Here is a 12500-nt window from a genome sequence, read left to right on the forward strand (position 1 = left end):
TCGGCCAAACAGTGGCCAAGAAGGGCGCTTTTCAGCGCACGCTTGGACTCCAAAACTCTGCCGCGCCTTTTTCGGCTGCCGCAAATCGAGCAAACGGTGTGTTTCGGACGGCGTTTCGCTTCCGCTACTTGCGAGTGCTTTCGTGGTCCACCCCTCTATAAATACTCGGGAGGCGTCGAAGCCGGTTCTCCAAGCCGGACCCGTAGGTATCGTTGTGTGCTCGCTCTCATTGGCCCGCCTAACCAGAAAATGCCTGCGGTACACCCATTTGGATAAGAGTGCACGCAGATGCGGGCCTCGACGGCTACACATTTCCTCGGGCGGCCGCCTCCCGGCCTCCGTGGAGCGCGGGATGCACGGTCCCATCGACAAGCCTCTCCCGTTTTTACCGTGGCGTCGCGGTTCACCACGGCGGGCGGGTCGGTCTCCTCCGCATAAAAAGGGGGACCCCCGCTTTTTGTTCCACGAAATCGCACAAGCTTTTTTCGCATCCACGGTTTGCCACCGCACACCAAAATGCCGATCCGGCTGCCTACTTTAGCCAACAGGTGGAGCCAGGCGCGCCGTACTTGCGCGGCACTTCCCACGTCCACCGAAGTCGGTGCCAAGGACCACTTTCGGCGCCGGAGCCGCGTACGAGCCTACTCGAGGCGGAAGAACGAAGCCAGCAAGGGCCTGGCCGCAAGTGCGTTCAATTGTCGGGACGTCCAAGTCCCTCGTTCTTCCGTGCTTCCTCTTTCGGCAAGTCGTTGCGGCACCTTCCCAAAGCGCGCAGACCCGCTAATCGCGACGAGCGCGACGTGGCCGTGCCGCCTTTCCCTCGGCAGCAAGCAAAACGCCTGGCAACGTCGACGCTCCCCTAACCGCGATCTCGCACCGTGTTTCGTGTGGCGAATTCAAAAGCCGGCCGGCGCTGCTGCAACCATTACGGTCGGTACGCATACGCCGCGGAGGGCGGGACGGTCATCGGAGCGTGCGGTTCCTCCATCGAGTACTGCGCACCTCGGCCGTCGCATCGCCGTGCCATGACCGGCCGCGCGTCAACGCGAACCGGTGCCAGCGAGATCCCTCGCCTGCAAGAACCGACCGGCAGCCTCCGTCACCCGAGGACGCGGAGGCGCTTGCCGCGGACGGCGGGACGGTATGCACTGGTGCACAGCGGACCCGTCACATCGCCAGTTCCTTGACCGACCGCCGACGCTTGTGCCGTTCCTCTCGTACTTGGCAGTCGCCGCGCGATTGTCGGGTCTCGTTCTTGCACGCTCGAACGGTCGGGAGGGCACTCGGCTGGCGTTTCGGGAACGCGCAGCCTCGCCTTCTACCGACGTAACCACGACTCGCCGTTCGCGCTCCGCCGCTCCTGTTTACAGTACTAGGCGGTCCCGCAGCGGTCGGGTCGCGCATTTCGAGCGCTTCGAGCCACGGTGCAGTGGCGGGTCGAAAGCCGACCTATGAGTGCGTTGCGCCGTTTGTACCCGCGTCCGCCACCTGGCCGACCGTCCAAGGTCGCGGTGTTGGCGTCCGCTGGGCGCAACAATTTGTCACGGGGTGCCGCTCCACATTCAGGCAGCCCCGTGGGGAAAAGCCGACCCCGCGTCCAAACGGGGTCAGCGGCAGAAAGTGTCGGGCGCAGACGCAGCTGAGGCGCTCACCCTTCACAATCCGTTAATGATCCTTCCGCAGGTTCACCTACGGAAACCTTGTTACGACTTTTACTTCCTCTAAATGATCAAGTTTGGTCATCTTTCCAACAGACCGGCGCAACCGAAAGGCCGCGCCGGACATCGGTCCGAAGACCTCACTAAATCATTCAATCGGTAGTAGCGACGGGCGGTGTGTACAAAGGGCAGGGACGTAATCAACGCGAGCTTATGACTCGCGCTTACTGGGAATTCCTCGTTCAAGGGGAACAATTGCAAGCCCCTATCCCAATCACGAAAGAAGTTCCACGGGTTACCCAGTCTTTTCAGACAGGGATAAAGACACGCTGCTTCCTTCAGTGTAGCGCGCGTGCGGCCCCGGACATCTAAGGGCATCACAGACCTGTTATTGCTCTGTTTCGTGCGGCTAGGAGCCGCTTGTCCCTCTAAGAAGGTTGTAAGGTGCTGGGAACCCCGCACCTATTTAATAGGCTAGAGTCTCGTTCGTTATCGGAATTAACCAGACAAATCGCTCCACCAACTAAGAACGGCCATGCACCACCATCCACCGAATCAAGAAAGAGCTCTCAATCTGTCAATCCTCCCAGTGTCCGGGCCGGGTAAGTTTTCCCGTGTTGAGTCAAATTAAGCCGCAGGCTCCACTCCTGGTGGTGCCCTTCCGTCAATTCCTTTAAGTTTCAGCTTTGCAACCATACTTCCCCCGGAACCCAAATACTTTGGTTTCCCGGAAGCTGCCCGCCGAGTCATTTGAGTAACTCAGGCGGATCGCTGGTTGGCATCGTTTATGGTCAGAACTAGGGCGGTATCTGATCGCCTTCGAACCTCTGACTTTCGTTCTTGATCAATGAAAACATTCTTGGCAAATGCTTTCGCAGTAGTTCGTCTTGCGACGGTCCAAGAATTTCACCTCTAGCGCCGCAATACGAATGCCCCCGTCCGTCCCTCTTAATCATTACCTCGTATTCCAAAAACCAACAGAACAGAAACGAGGTCTTGTTCTATTATTCCATGCAAGTTTATTCAGGCGACTCGCCTGCGTTGAGCACTCTAATTTTTTCAAAGTAAAAGCACCGGCCATCTCGAGGCACACAATGAAGTGCACCAAGAAAGAACCGGCATGATGTTCAGTCCGAGCCGTCGCATCGGGTAGATGCACTACTCGTCTGGAACTGAGATCCAACTACGAGCTTTTTAACCGCAGCAGCTTTAGTATACGCTATTGGAGCTGGAATTACCGCGGCTGCTGGCACCAGACTTGCCCTCCAATTGATCCTCGTTAAAGGATTTAGAGTGTACTCATTTCAATTACGGGGCCTCAAAAGAGTCCCGTATTGTTATTTTTCGTCACTACCTCCCCGTGCCGGGAGTGGGTAATTTGCGCGCCTGCTGCCTTCCTTGGATGTGGTAGCCGTTTCTCAGGCTCCCTCTCCGGAATCGAACCCTGATTCTCCGTTACCCGTAACAACCATGGTAAGCAAGTAACCTACCATCGAAAGTTGATAAGGCAGACACTTGAAAGAAACGTCGCCGGCTCGTGGCCATGCGATCAGCACAAAGTTATCCAGAGTCACCACACAATACGGGCCGAAACCCGATCGATCTTGGTCTAATAAAAGCACCCGTTACCCAAAGGGCTCCAGGCTCACTGCATGTATTAGCTCTAGAATTGCCACAGTTATCCAAGTAGGAAGAAACGATCTAAGGAACCATAACTGATTTAATGAGCCATTCGCGGTTTCGCCTTATTTCGGCATGTACTTAGACATGCATGGCTTAATCTTTGAGACAAGCATATGATTACTGGCAGGATCAACCAGGTAATCGTTCGACTGCGCGTCCGTCCTCGCCCTCGGCGGGCCGGACGCAGTCTGTGTGCGGCGGAGGCCACCTTCAGGCGCCCCAACACGCTTATTTTGCACTCCGAGATGACGGCGTTCGAGCTCGCTACGGCACAACCTTCCCGAAAGACGAGTGGGAGCCGTGCGGCAAGAAGCACGTTCATGCTCGCTCTTTTTCGTTGCATCGACTCGGTCGCGCCGTGCGGGTTGCCCAAGCCCGCTGCACTGTCGGTGGACCGGCCGGAACTAGCAACGGAGCCGAGACTGCAAAGCCGCCAGACGACGGGTCACGCCCGCGTCTTCGGCGCTTTCGCATCTGAATCGCCCGAGGACGACACGGAACACACCTCGATATCGTGGTAAAACGGCACCGTCCGACAACCAGCCCCTAACGCATCAAGCGGATGAGGCTGCAGACGACTGCCGTGGATTCCCCTGGAGCAGACCCGAGGACACGCTTGACGAGGCCGAAGCCCGCCGCATATCAGACACCCGGTCGCTTTCGCGTACGCCGCTCACGAGAACCCCCACATAATAGCAGCGATAAGTACCCAGACCTCCTTGGGCCCTAATACGAGCGTACTCGAGAAAATTTCACCGCGGGTGTGCCCCGAAACGTGTGGCATGTTGAGCGTGCCACAAGTCTACGTCGCTCTCAAACCCGCCGAGGTCGTAGAATTTGCGACCCTACTCACGAAATTCCCACCGAGGATACGGCCGCAAACGTACCGCACCTTGGGTAGGCCACGAGTTTGTGCAACACTACGCTGACGGCACAGCACCGAGGTCGTGCGCGCACGCACGGGAAAATTCCGCCGCGGTTTCTGCCGAAAACGTGAGGCACCACGACTCTCCGCAAGTTCGCGTCGACTGCGAAAGACCGAAGTCGTGAACGACGTGTCCGCTACTCGCCGCCGACACGCTGGACACCAAACGTACAACGACTCGACGGCGTCGTAGAGGCCCACGACGCGGTTTTCCTTAACGACGTCTCGGCGTGGCACCGACAGGTTAGAACGGCCGACCAACGTTCCCTGTCCGCCGTTCGGCTCAGTCGAAGGGCTCGGCGACTTCGGCAACGCTGCGAAGCCGCACGGTGACGCACGCCATGTCCCCATTTTTTTTTTTCTTTCTGCGTCTGCCGGGGTGCCCCTATAATAGCAGCGATAAGCACCCAGACCGCCGTGGGTCGCTCGCCCCGGCTGACGTGGTTTTTCGTACTCCTGCGGCGGTCGCCGTCAAGCACGTCCAAATACGCTACTTTCGTGGGCGCATTCACGCTCTTTCGCTTCGCCGGAGTGCCAGCACTCACTCTGCCAAAAACGGCGAACATCCGAGCGGCGGTTCCCACTTTTGCGTCGGCGTCGCAAACCCCGCCCCGGCAGACGAGGTTTGCCGTACTCGTGCGACGGTGGCCGGCGGGCACGTCGAAAGACGCCGATATCGTGCGCGAATTGGCGCACCTTGGCTTCACCGGAGTGCCGCCACTGACTCCTCCAAAAACGGCGAAGATCCGAGCGGCGCTTCCCACTTTCGCATCGGCGTCCCGAACTCCGCCCCGGCTGACGCGGTTTACCGTACTCGTGCGACGGTCGCCGGCGAGCACGTGGAAAGACGCCGATATCGTGCCCGAATCGGCTCCGTTCGGCTTCGCCGGAGTGCCAGCACTGGCTCGGCGAAAGACGACGAACATCCGAGCGACGGTTCTCACTATTGCGTACGCGTCGCAAACCCCGCCCCGGCAGACGCACTTTGCCGTACTCGTGCGACGGTCGCCGGCGAGCACGTAGAAAGACGCCGATATCGTGCCGGAATCGGCCCCGTTTGGCTTCGCCGGAGTGCCAGCACTCACTCGGCCACAAACGGCGAACATCCGAGCGGCGGTTCCCACTTAGCCGTCGGCGTCCCGAACTCCGCCCCGGCAGACGCGGTTGCCGAGCTCGTGCGACTAGCGACCGCGAAGCCGTCTCGCGACGCCGCTTTCGTGCGCGGCTCCCACTGCGACCTGGGTCACCCGAGGTCGACGAGCAAAAAAGAATGTCGAAAAAAATTTTTTTTTTTTTTTGCGTCTGCCGGGGTGCCCCTATAATAGCAGCGATAAGCACCCAGACCGCCATGGGTCGCTCGCCCCGGCTGACGTGGTTTTTCGTTTTCCTGCGGTGGTCGTCGTCAAGCACGTCCAAACACGCCACTTTCGTGGGCGCATTCGCGCTCTTTCGCTTCGCCGGAGTGCCAGCACTCACTCTGCCAAAAACGGCGAACATCCGAGCGGCGGTTCCCACTTTTGCGTCGGCGTCGCAAACCCCGCCCCGGCAGACGAGGTTTGCCGTACTCGTGCGACGGTGGCCGGCGGGCACGTCGAAAGACGCCGATATCGTGCGCGAATTGGCGCACCTTGGCTTCACCGGAGTGCCGCCACTGACTCCTCCAAAAACGGCGAAGATCCGAGCGGCGCTTCCCACTTTCGCATCGGCGTCCCGAACTCCGCCCCGGCTGACGCGGTTTACCGTACTCGTGCGACGGTCGCCGGCGAGCACGTGGAAAGACGCCGATATCGTGCCCGAATCGGCTCCGTTCGGCTTCGCCGGATTGCCAGCACTGGCTCGGCGAAAGACGACGAACATCCGAGCGACGGTTCTCACTATTGCGTACGCGTCGCAAACCCCGCCCCGGCAGACGCACTTTGCCGTACTCGTGCGACGGTCGCCGGCGAGCACGTAGAAAGACGCCGATATCGTGCCGGAATCGGCCCCGTTTGGCTTCGCCGGAGTGCCAGCACTCACTCGGCCACAAACGGCGAACATCCGAGCGGCGGTTCCCACTTAGCCGTCGGCGTCCCGAACTCCGCCCCGGCAGACGCGGTTGCCGAGCTCGTGCGACTAGCGACCGCGAAGCCGTCTCGCGACGCCGCTTTCGTGCGCGGCTCCCACTGCGACCTGGGTCACCCGAGGTCGACGAGCAAAAAAGAATGTCGAAAAAAATTTTTTTTTTTTTTTTGCGTCTGCCGGGGTGCCCCTATAATAGCAGCGATAAGCACCCAGACCGCCATGGGTCGCTCGCCCCGGCTGACGTGGTTTTTCGTTTTCCTGCGGTGGTCGTCGTCAAGCACGTCCAAACACGCCACTTTCGTGGGCGCATTCGCGCTCTTTCGCTTCGCCGGAGTGCCAGCACTCACTCTGCCAAAAACGGCGAACATCCTAGTGGCGGTTCCCACTTTTGCGTCGGCGTCGCCAACCCCGCCCCGGCATACGCGGTTTGCCGTACTCGTGCGGCGGTGGCCGGCGGGCACGTCGAAAGACACCGATATCGTGCGCGAGTCGATGCTTCTTGGTCTCGCAGGAGGGCCGCCACTCACTCCTGCAAAAACGGCGAAGATCCGAGCGGCGCTTCCCACTTTTTCGTCGGCGTCGCAAACCTCGCCCCGGCAGACGCGCTTTGCCGTACTCGTGCGACGGTCGCCGGCGAGCACGTCGAAATACGCCGATATCGTGCCCGAATCGGCCCCGTTTCGCTTCGCCGGAGTGCCAGCACTCGCTCGGCCAAAGACGACGAACATCCGAGCGACGGTTCCCACTATTGCGTACGCGTCGCGAACCCCGCCCCGGCAGACGCGGTTTGCCGTACTCGTGCGGCGGTGGCCGGCGGGCACGTCGAAAGACCGCCGATATCGTGCACGAATTGGCGCTCCTTGGCTTCAACCGGAGTGCCAGCACTCACTCGGCCAAAAACGGCGAACATCCGAGCAGCGGTACCCACTTAGCCCGTCGGCATCCCGAACTCCGCGCCGGCTGACGCGGTTGCCGAGCTCGTGCGACTAGCGACCGCGAACGCGTCTCGCGACGCCGCTTTCGTGCGCGGCTCCCATTGCGACCTGGGTTACCCGAGCTCGACCAGCAAAAAAGAAGGTCGAAAATTTTTTTTTTTTTCTGCGTCTGCCGGGGTGCCCCTATAATAGCAGCGATAAGCACCCAGACCGCCGTGTGTCGCTCGCCCCGGCTGACGTGGTTTTTCGTACTCCTGCAGCGGTCGCCGTCACGCACGTCCAAATACGCCACTTTCGTGGGCGCATTCGCGCTCTTTCGCGTCGCCGGAGTGCCAGCACTCACTCTGCCAAAAACGGCCAACATCCGAGCGGCGGTTCCCACTTTTGCGTCGGCGTCGTAAACCCCGCCCCGGCAGACGCGGTTTGCCCTACTCGTGCGACGGTCGCCGGCGAGCGCGTCGAAAGACGCCGATATCGTGCGCTAATTGGCGCTCCTTGGCTTCTCCGGAGTGCCGCCACTCACTCCTCCAAAAACGGCGAAGATCCGAGCGGCGTTCTCCACTTTCGCATCGGCGTCCCGAACTCCGCCCGGGCTGACGCGGTTTACCGTACTCGTGCGACGGTCGCCGGCGGGCACGTCGAAAGACGCCGATATCGTGCCGTAATCGGCCCCGTTTGGCTTCGCCCGTGTGCCAGCACTCACTCGGCCAAAAACGGCGAACATCCGAGCAGCGTTTCCCACTTTCGCATCGGCGTCCCGAAGCCCGCCCCGGCAGACGCGGTTTGCCCTACTCGAGCGACGGTCGCCGGCGATCACGTCGAAAGGCGCCGAATTCGTGCACGAATCGATGCTTCTTGGTCTCGCAGGAGGGCCGCCACTCACTCCTGCAAAAACGGCGAAGATCCGAGTTGCGCTTCCCACTTTTTCGTCGGCGTCCCGAACTACGCCCCGGCTGACGCGGTTTACCGTACTCGTGCGACGGTCGCCGGCGGGCACTTCAAAATACGCCGATTTCGTGGGCGCATTCACGCTGTTTCGCTTCCCCGGAGTGCCAACACTCACTCTGCCGAAAGCGGCGATCATCCGAGCGGCGGTTCCCACTTTTGCGTCGGCTTCGCAAACGGCGCCCCGGCAGACGCGCTCGTGCGACGTACTCGTGCGACGGTCGCCGGCGAGCACGTCGAAAGACGCCGATATCGTGCTCGAATCGACCCCGTTTCGCTTCGCCGGAGTGCTGCCAGTCACGGCGCAGAAAACGGCGAACAAGTGTTTTTTTTTTTTTTTTTCCTAGAATTTGTGTTATAGAAGGCACATTTGATATCGGACGATAATTTTCAACTTTATCACGCGCACCGATTTTCGTGTAGAGGTTTGCAAGTTTATGGGAATTTCTCCACTTGGAATAATGCGATTTAGTAGTACTACGAGAACTTCATGGATGTACTCAAGGGTACGGGGCAAGTCAGTTACGTCAACACCTGCAGATTTTTTACACTTCAAACTGAAAATTGTTGGTTGTGAGTCCTCGTGTGATATTAAAGGCCGATTCGCTAACACATAGAACAAAGAAAGAAAGGAAGAAAAAACGCCCGCGCTCGCTCAAGAAACCTGGGTTCGCAACAAGTGGCAACAACAAGCAACCGAGCGAGTGCGCCAAAACCCGTGGCGGCCGAACAAACGCGAAGTCCCAACCGCGTCAGCCGGGGCGGCACGGGACAGGAAAAATCACTTCAGCCGGGGCGGCGGGGCACCGAATAAACCTCGTCACCTCGTCGCAGGATAAAAGAGGAAACAAAAAGTCTAAACAGCGTCTGCTGGAGCGAATGCGTAATAAAACAACAACAACAACAAAAAAAAAAAACACCCGCGCTCAAGAAGTCTGCAATCACCACAAAAGGCGACTGTGACCGAGCAGCGTCAGCCGGGGCCGTGCGGAAACGGAAAAACCGCGACTACCGGGGCGTCGAGGCACCGAAAAATCCACTTCAGCCGCGGCGAAAAAAAAAAACAAAAAGAAAGACGGAGGGGGGGGGGGGGAACCACGTCTGCCGGGGCGAAGGAAAAAAAAAAAACGCGTCTGCCGGGGCGAGCCCGGGTGCGGCACCACCGGGAAAACTGTGGCAAACAGACATGGCGATCGAGTGAGTGGGCCGCCAGCCAGGCTCAGCCAAAAAGTGCAAAGTCCGAACTGCGTCAGCCGGGGCGGCAAAAACCACGTCAGCCGGGGCGGCGCAAAAAACCGCGTCTGCCGGGGCGGCACGAAACCGCGTCAGCCGGGGCGGCGCGAAAACTGCGTCAGCCGGGGCGAAAGAAAAAAAAAAAAAAAAACGCGTCTGCCGGGGCGAGCCCGGGTGCGGCACCACCGGGAAAACTGTGGCAAACAGACATGGCGATCGAGTGAGTGGGCCGCCAGCCAGGCACAGCCGAAAAGTGCAAAGTCCGAACCGTGTCAGCCGGGGCGGCAAAAAACCGCGTCAGCCGGGGCGGCGCAAAAAACCGCGTCTGCCGGGGCGGCACGAAACCGCGTCAGCCGGGGCGGCGCGAAAACTGCGTCAGCCGGGGCGAGCCCGGGTGCGGCACCACCGGGAAAACTGTGGCAAACAGACATGGCGATCGAGTGAGTGGGCCGCCAGCCAGGCTCAGCCAAAAAGTGCCAAGTCCGAACTGCGTCAGCCGGGGCGGCAAAAAACCGCGTCAGCCGGGGCGGCGCAAAAAACCGCGTCTGCCGGGGCGGCGCGAAAACCGCGTCTGCCGGGGCGGCGCGAAAACTGCGTCAGCCGGGGCGAAAGAAAAAAAAAAACGCGTCTGCCGGGGCGAGCCCGGGTGCGGCACCACCGGGAAAACTGTGGCAAACAGACATGGCGATCGAGTGAGTGGGCCGCCAGCAAGGCTCAGCCAAAAAGTGCTAAGTCCGAACTGCGTCAGCTGGGGCGGCAAAAAACCGCGTCTGCCGGGGCGGCACGAAACCGCGTCAGCCGGGGCGGCGCGAAAACCGCGTCTGCCGGGGCGGCACGAAACCGCGTCAGCCGGGGCGGCGCGAAAACTGCGTCAGCCGGGGCGAGCCCGGGTGCGGCACCACCGGGAAAACTGTGGCAAACAGACATGGCGATCGAGTGAGTGGGCCGCCAGCCAGGCACAGCCGAAAAGTGCTAAGTCCGAACTGCGTCAGCCGGGGCGGCAAAAACCGCGTCAGCCGGGGCGGCGCGAAAACCGCGTCTGCCGGGGCGGCACGAAACCGCGTCAGCCGGGGCGGCGCGAAAACTGCGTCAGCCGGGGCGAGCCCGGGTGCGGCACCACCGGGAAAACTGTGGCTAACAGACATGGCGATCGAGTGAGTGGGCCACCAGCCAGGCTCAGCCAAAAAGTGCTAAGTCCGAACTGCGTCAGCCGGGGCGGCAAAAACCGCGTCAGCCGGGGCGGCGCAACAAAACCGCGTCTGCCGGGGCGGCACGAAACCGCGTCAGCCGGGGCGGCGCGAAAACTGCGTCAGCCGGGGCGAAAGAAAAAAAAAAAACGCGTCTGCCGGGGCGAGCCCGGGTGCGGCACCACCGGGAAAACTGTGGCAAACAGACATGGCGATCGAGTGAGTGGGCCGCCAGCCAGGCACAGCCGAAAAGTGCCAAGTCCGAACTGCGTCAGCCGGGGCGGCAAAAAACCGCGTCAGCCGGGGCGGCGCAAAAAACCGCGTCTGCCGGGGCGGCACGAAACCGCGTCAGCCGGGGCGGCGCGAAAACTGCGTCAGCCGGGGCGAGCCCGGGTGCGGCACCACCGGGAAAACTGTGGCAAACAGACATGGCGATCGAGTGAGTGGGCCGCCAGCCAGGCTCAGCCAAAAAGTGCCAAGTCCGAACTGCGTCAGCCGGGGCGGCGCAAAAAACCGCGTCTGCCGGGGCGGCGCGAAAACCGCGTCTGCCGGGGCGGCGCGAAAACTGCGTCAGCCGGGGCGAAAGAAAAAAAAAACGCCGGGGCGAGCCCGGGTGCGGCACCACCGGGAAAACTGTGGCAAACAGACATGGCGATCGAGTGAGTGGGCCGCCAGCAAGGCTCAGCCAAAAAGTGCCAAGTCCGAACTGCGTCAGCCGGGGCGGCAAAAAACCGCGTCTGCCGGGGCGGCACGAAACCGCGTCAGCCGGGGCGGCGCGAAAACCGCGTCTGCCGGGGCGGCACGAAACCGCGTCAGCCGGGGCGAGCCCGGGTGCGGCACCACCGGGAAAACTGTGGCAAACAGACATGGCGATCGAGTGAGTGGGCCGCCAGCCAGGCACAGCCGAAAAGTGCTAAGTCCGAACTGCGTCAGCCGGGGCGGCAAAAACCGCGTCAGCCGGGGCGGCGCAAAAACCGCGTCTGCCGGGGCGAATGCAAAAAAAACAAAGAAAAAAGCCCGCGCTTAATCAAAAGAAAACAAAGAAAAAAGCTTGCGCTTAATCAAAAGAAAACAAACAAAAAAAGTTCGCGCTTAAGCCTGGCGGTGGAACCACCGGGGCAAACAGACCTGGCGATCGAGTGAGTGGGCCGCCAGCCGGGGTGAGCCAAAAAGTGCAAAGTCGGAACCGCGTCAGCCGGGGCGGCGCGAAAACCGCGTCAGCCGGGGCGGCGCAAAAACTGCGTCAGCCGGGGCGGCACGGAAAAACGAAAACCGCGTCAGCCGGGGCGGCACGGAAAAACGAAAACCACGTCAGCCGGGGCGACATCAAAATGAGGAAAAAAAAAAAAACTGCCTTAGGACACCTGCGTACACTTTCATGCGTTTGGGCATATCTCTCTGTAACACGCGCGCCCCTCGTTACGCGCGGCACTCTGTTTTCTCCGACACCCATATTTCGGCGGCATGTGGCACGCGCGCCCGTCCCTACGCACGGCACACCGCAGTGCTTTCTCGATATTTTTCTTTTCCTCCAACACCGTCATCTATAGGCTTTTAGTGACCTGTTGCTCGTGGCAAAAGTTCGCTAGCTCTGACACCTCTTGCATGCGCACCGTTTTTGCGCACGGTGCTATGCCGCAAAGCACGGCAGTCGCATGCGTTTCTCTCAGGCACCTCTTTTTTGACACAACGCTGTGGTGCTTAGAAACACACCCGCCGCTTTTGCGCACAGAACTCCACCGTACAGCACGGTAGTCACGTTTGTTCCACACGAACAGCAGTGTGCTTCGTGCTACGACACTTTGAAAGCTTTTTCTTCCGAGTCTCGACCGCGCTGTTCCTTTCGTACTTGGCGCGGTTTTGGGACCAGCTT

General features: G+C 60.4%; 1 non-coding gene across 1 annotated transcript; it reads right to left on the reverse strand.

Moving 5' to 3' along the window:
- Positions 1-1666: 1666 nt before the first annotated feature.
- LOC142793932 (small subunit ribosomal RNA) lies at positions 1667-3481 on the reverse strand. Its single transcript, XR_012891937.1, has one exon. It is a non-coding gene; the product is annotated as a small subunit ribosomal RNA (ribosomal RNA).
- Positions 3482-12500: the final 9019 nt, after the last annotated feature.

Source organism: Rhipicephalus microplus, unplaced genomic scaffold, assembly GCF_043290135.1.
Source record: "Rhipicephalus microplus isolate Deutch F79 unplaced genomic scaffold, USDA_Rmic scaffold_348, whole genome shotgun sequence".
Taxonomy (NCBI): Eukaryota; Metazoa; Arthropoda; class Arachnida; order Ixodida; family Ixodidae; genus Rhipicephalus; species Rhipicephalus microplus.